The sequence below is a fragment of the Alligator sinensis genome, unplaced genomic scaffold (assembly GCF_000455745.1).
Source record: "Alligator sinensis unplaced genomic scaffold, ASM45574v1 scaffold455_1, whole genome shotgun sequence".
Lineage (NCBI taxonomy): Eukaryota > Metazoa > Chordata > Crocodylia > Alligatoridae > Alligator > Alligator sinensis.
The window spans coordinates 151,851-157,850 of NW_005842142.1; the positions used below are offsets into that span (position 1 = coordinate 151,851).

At 39.6% G+C, this 6,000-nt stretch overlaps 1 protein-coding gene across 20 annotated transcripts in view; it reads left to right on the forward strand.

Moving 5' to 3' along the window:
- Window positions 1-6,000, forward strand: part of KIAA1217 (KIAA1217 ortholog) — a 403,141-nt gene that overhangs the window by 123,636 nt on the left and 273,505 nt on the right. Inside the window, exon 1 of one of the 20 annotated variants that reach the window (XM_006025351.2) lies at window positions 2,011-2,159. The exons of the other annotated variants lie outside the window; for them this stretch is intronic. The gene's annotated coding sequence lies outside the window, so the exon portion shown is untranslated. Of the gene's footprint in view, window positions 1-2,010; window positions 2,160-6,000 lie in introns of those variants that run through there. 20 annotated transcript variants of the gene reach the window in all.

Here is a 6,000-nt window from a genome sequence, read left to right on the forward strand (position 1 = left end):
AGTGAGGGGCAGCAGCAGGGCTGGGGTGGTTGTGGTTTGGAAGCGAGGGGCAGGAGCAGGGCACAGGCATATTATAGCCCCTCTACCCCCACCCCCGGTGTCTTCTTTTTTGAAACTGGAAATATGATAACCCCAGAAGTTATAGTCTGTTGTGTTGGAACTGAAAGCTTACTGAGACATGGACAGCCTTTATTTACTTGTACAGTGCCTTCCACAAGTGCCTCTGGGCACTACCACTCTGCAAATAATGGTGAGGTTTTGTTTGCATAGTAAAATTAGTATGGCGTAAACAAGGACAGGGGTGGATTCAAGATTGGGGGTGTACTGGTGTAGTTGCACTCCCCCCTATGATTCCTGCTCCACACATTCATGGCGAGGTACAGATGGTCAAAAAGCCCAAGGCTGAATAGATTCAATCTTCGCAGGTTAGTCTAAACTGTGTAGATTGAACCAATAAACTTTTAAAACCAATTCCCTGGCAATGGCAGGAGTATTTCTATTCAGGCAGCAGCAGTGAGAGCATCAATTGAATTCATGGCTCATTAAAATCTACCTGATTTCTTGTAAACATTTTATTCTACAGGTGTTAATGACCCTCTCTCATTTTTAATGGCTTGGATGTTTCACCAGTGAAGCTAGCCTTTCCCCTGCAGTTCTGTCTGTTAGCTGCTTCTGGTAATGTAGCTCCTATTTCACAGACCCTCAGACTGTTTTTAATTAATTAAAAAATGTCAGATCAAATCAAAAACAAATATTAAACTCAATATTTTTCCTGAAGAAAAAAATGTGTTGTGTTATGTGGGATAATATACCATGCCTTCTGCACTCCCATTTTCAGAATCCTAGATCTAACAAGGATATGAATTTTCAGGATGCTTTTTAACCTGTGTGGATTACAAGCTGCCCAGAGCCACTCTTAGTGTGTCCTAAAAGTGCCTATACCAGAGTTAGTACACAGTAGCTAGTGTACTGCTAATTCACACCCTCAGGAGTCTTATTTTAATTGCCCTATGTTAATGTTGCAAAAACTACCATTCAAGCTGGCATGGGTGACCCCAACCTCTCCTGAAAAGCACAGTAGCAAGGGTTTTGCGGCTCAGAATTGATGGGAGTAGAGACATACACTGGAAGCTTCTGTAATACCTGTCTGTATCATGCTTGCATTAAGACCATGGGACTAAAAAGGTCCACAAGAAGGTTAGAAAGAAAAAGAAAAGTGGGTGAAAAAGAGAAAGAAAGAGGTTCTTGGACTCTACAGTGACATTTTTAACTTCCTGGATGATGCTGTCAAATGTTTTGACTGGACTGTTCTACAGGTGAGTCCACTGCACTACATTGCTACCAGCTTTGGAGGGAGTGACTGGTCAGGAAGAGGTAGGAGGACAGGAACAAGTTTATAAATGGCTCTGAAGTTAAAAAAGGTTTTGCAGTTAAAAGGTTAAAAATGCTCAGCTTCTTCCAGAAAGAGGGGGAGGCTGGAAGGGGAATCCCTGCAAAGTGAACCTGTTTTACAAGTTGCACCAGTAAAAAGTTTTAAAAAAAAGAGAGAGAAGCTTTTCAAAAGCAGTTTTCAGTGTGACTTTAGAGTATGATCTGAGACACATTTGGCACTGTAGGCTTTTTATTTAACTATTCAAAATACATTGTTAAGCAGGGAAGGGCCGATAACAAAGCCTAGCATTTCAATCTGCTTTCTGGGAGGTGAAAAACCAAAAAATTCAATTTATTTACAGATGGAGTTAAACTTTTATTAATTATGAATTGCAATGTGTGTTCTACAAAGAGCATGGAAAATGGTGTTTGTCTTTTTTTCTGAACGGTTGGAGCGAATTGTTAGGTCTGAATATGACAGGTAATCTTGGCATGTAGGCAGGTGGGGGTGAGGGAACCATGGAGATGTATGATGTCATGCTTGATAGAGCATGTCAAGACAACTAATTTAACATGTAGCTGTTCAAAAACTCCTATAGGCTGGAAGTAGGTTTTATGCAAATGTTAGAGTTTCACCGCAAAAGAAAATACGGCAGAGATATGGAGGGCATTTTACCTGGTAGATCTAAAGGATTACAACAGAATTCATTCTAATCTAAAACTTTGGGAATAAGGGGAAAGGATTCCGTAATTTATCTCCTACCTCACCTGTGGAACCTTGGGCTTAGGTAAATATGGTTTGGCTTTTCCCCCCACCCGGTCTCTTTCCACTGACTGTAAAACTGCTTTTGAAATGCTAAGAGCCTGCTTCACCACATTGTTCCTCCTGGCAGCAGAACTGAATCAATAAAGCAGGCTTTCTGGCATGGCATGTTCTCTTTTCCTTTTCTAACATGAACTCTTTATTGAATGAAATGAGAATTCTGAATTATTTGAAAGGCTGTGTAATGTATTATGCTGATTATATGAATCATGCTGCAAAAATGTCCTAGGTAGTGTTCTGGAGGAGAAACCAAGAATTGAGACACTGTATTTATTTGTAGATTATTGCCAGATGTCTCTCCTTTAACTGTTAAAACAAGACCTCATTATTACAACTACAGTTTCCAGCATTTCAAATCTGCAAAAATGCAGAAGCATTTATTTTAGTAGATAATCAAATTGGTCAGGGAAGTGTACTTTAGGAGTGCATGCTTTGATATCACAATGTAACTGAGCATTTTTAAAGGCTTTTCTTGGGTAAAAGTAGATCTGGTAAGAGGTAGGCAACCCTTTGAGCAAACATAAACTCTGCTTCATCTCTGTGATTTGAGGGACAAAACAAAGGTACTGTTTTTAGCTCCTTTTGGTAAGGAATAAAATCTCCTTGCTCCTGGCTGCAACCCTTTTGGGGCTCATATTAATCAACACGTTGGAATGGGTAAACAATTACAAACCAGGGACAATTCACTCATTTGACCCACCTGTGATAAAATGACATGAAACAGCCTCAAATCTATAAGGCTAGGATAAAAGGGTTAGTTTAGGTAGAAAAGGGGTAGGGTTTGGGTAATTAATGTCCAAGCATGGATATTTGAAGCCAGAAAGATCATGGGTTCAGCCTAAAGACACCTGTGAAATGTAAACTCAAGACAGAAACTTGATCAGTTAAATGTAAACACTCAGTAGGATTTAGTGAATGAACAAGCTGCAGAATGTTTTAAACACTTTATCTAATTCCGGCTGAAAAACCAATGTGTAAAGGACTCTTGATATGCAGAATTTCTTGATCATGCAAGCTAAAATAATCTTTCTGGAAACAGTTATTGATTACCAACATCAGCAAGGAAAGGATTAAAAAGTGAAATTATCTCCAACTATATGTGTTTTTTGTTTTATGTTCAGCTATTTTGCTTTTCACTTACAGGTTTAATTTCAAGAACTAGTTATTAATAGAATATTATTGAATCAATTTGCAGTCTTATCTTTTCTAAAAATTCTGATGTGTTAAATGTTTAATATTTAAATATGTACAAATGACTGTGCCAAATGAGCTAGAATCTTTGCATTACTTACACTGATACTGGATGATCTGTAAAGCCTATGGAGAAATTGATTCAGTGCTAATATTGTGCGAATAAATTTCTGGTCCATACTGATAAATGGAAATGTAACTTTTAATTCTAACACAGATATATAGTGTGAAAAGAATAAACATGATTTTAATTCGGATACATTTAACTGGGGGGGCAGGGGTTCTAGGTAAATGCCTTTTACATATAAATACCAGCTAATGATCAAAAGGAATCAGATTTTGTGGTAAAGGTGATATCTTTTATTAGACCAACTAGATTTTTGCAAAAAAAAGTCTTTAATTGCAAGCTTTTGGGCACAAACACCCTTCTTCAGACATAAGAGAAAAGATTGTAAAAGTTCTCATGGGTAGAAACGAAAGTTCATAATTCATAGGAGAGTTGAAGGTGTGGTAAAATCTCCTGTTTGGAACAATTCATTTTATGTGCAGATTAGGCTCAGAAAAGTTGGAATAGTCTGTTTACCTCAAAGTTATTTGGTAATAAGCAGGATGTAGTCATATTTCCTTCTAGTTTTGATGTTTCATATATCACAGAGGAGTAAAAAGATGGAATGCTCTTCTGAGCAGGCATTTCTTATGTGGTAAGGTGTCTGTCTCTGAGCTCTGTGATGAGGTTCTGTGATGATGCAAATGACCTCAAACAAAGGCAGGATCAGGGTCTCAGATTTCAGGTGGTCAAACTTGTTTTCTCCTTATAAAATTATGAAGATTTCATTTTAAAATTGGCTAAAATTCGATATCTTTTGTGTCAGGGGTCCAGGTTGTAGCCGTATTAGTCTAGAGGTAAAAAGGAATAATGATTAATGCTAATGATTAATACTTGTGTGATTAATGCTAATGATTAATGCTTTTGATTAATACTTTTGCTAATGGTTAATACTTTTGTGAGACCTGAAAAGCCTCATGATTTGTATTTGATAGGTCAGAGTCCCATGATTTGGAACTCTTTTGGCTTTTTCAGAATGGGATAGGTACTGTGGTAGGTCAATCCAACATTCAGATCATTTAGAGGATGGGCTGTCATGAGAATGATACTACTATGTGGATTTTAACACCTCATGGAGATGCTTAGCTGTTTGCAAAGCATGGGCAGGGTTTTCATTCCAGCTATTTCTGACAAGGATCAGTGATTTCTTGCATGGTACCTCTCTGTCAATTAGGAGAGGGATAATGGTGCAGAAGGTAAATGGTGGTGCCCTCTCTTGCCTTGTTGTGATGCTCTGAACTCACAAAGCTGCAAGGGAGAACTTGGTTCTTGGAGCAGGGAACATGCTGCTTCTGTTTTGTGCATAACACCTGGTACAGCACTTGCCCTTTATGCTTTGGGTGACTGCCTTTGAAGTGAAGAACCTCCTGGACAAAATTATTCAAATTATCATTTGAAGCATGACTGTGGTCTTGAATTTTAGCTGGAGTCCAAAACTTGTTTTCTGTATATGGTGGGGCACCAGGGCTAGGGATAGAAATTAAAGCCTGAGCCTGAATTGATTCAATCTTTGCAGGTTAGTCTAACCTGGCTAGGCTGAACTGGTTTGTAACTGAACAGATATCCCCACTGGACTGAAAAAAATCAGGCACATGCCTGCAGTGGCTCAGGCTAAAAACCAGCAGGGGCTAGAGCAGCCCTCACTTCCATTCCACAGAACTGAGCTGAGGGGGGGGCCTGGCCAGGCCCCAACAGAATGCTCTGATGTTTTGCCCTCCCACTCCCTTCCTCAGCAGCCCAGCAGGGAATGTTTATCACCCCTAACTTGGTGTTTATCACCCATTAAGAAAACAAAGCCTCTCTCCATTAGTTCAAGCTCTTCTTAACAGCTTTTCCAGGGAAGAACATTACCAGCTACCTGTTGATTAGCTCCAAAAAGTCTGTCTGTCTGTCATCTCCCACAACACAGACTGTCATCTCCCACAGCATCTGGTAGCTAATGCTGAGAGGTATCTGCGTAAAGCAGAGGGGTGGGGGAAATAATCCCTGCTTAGCAGGAAGAAGCCATTCAGATGCCTGCAGTCTCTTCCAGAGCTCCAGACTGGGAACAGAGGGGAGGGGCCAGCTCTGCTGTGAAGCAGAAAGCCCGCCCCCAACCCAGCCCAGAGAGCATGCTGGGATGCTGGGGGAGTCTGGTTTATCTTAAACCAGCAAGGGTTTATCTTAAACCAGCAAAGGGTCTGGACAGACATTGCATAAACCAGTTTGACCCAAATCAATTAAGTCTGATACTACATTCAACCAGGTTTATTTCAAACCAGTTCCAGCCATTTTCAAACTGGTTTATTTGCTCTTTTCTGTTACTGGTTTAAACCAGTTTCTGATCACTTAAACTGTTTTATGTGTAATGTCTGGCCTTAGCCCAGGATATTTTGAGTAAAAAGCATGTTCTTCGGCTCTTAGATAATAAGGCAATTGAAAGATATTTATAAATAACTAGATAGCTAAAGAAAAAGTGCTGTTTAATTACTGAAGTGGATTTCTCATGCATTAGGAGAGGGTCAAACAG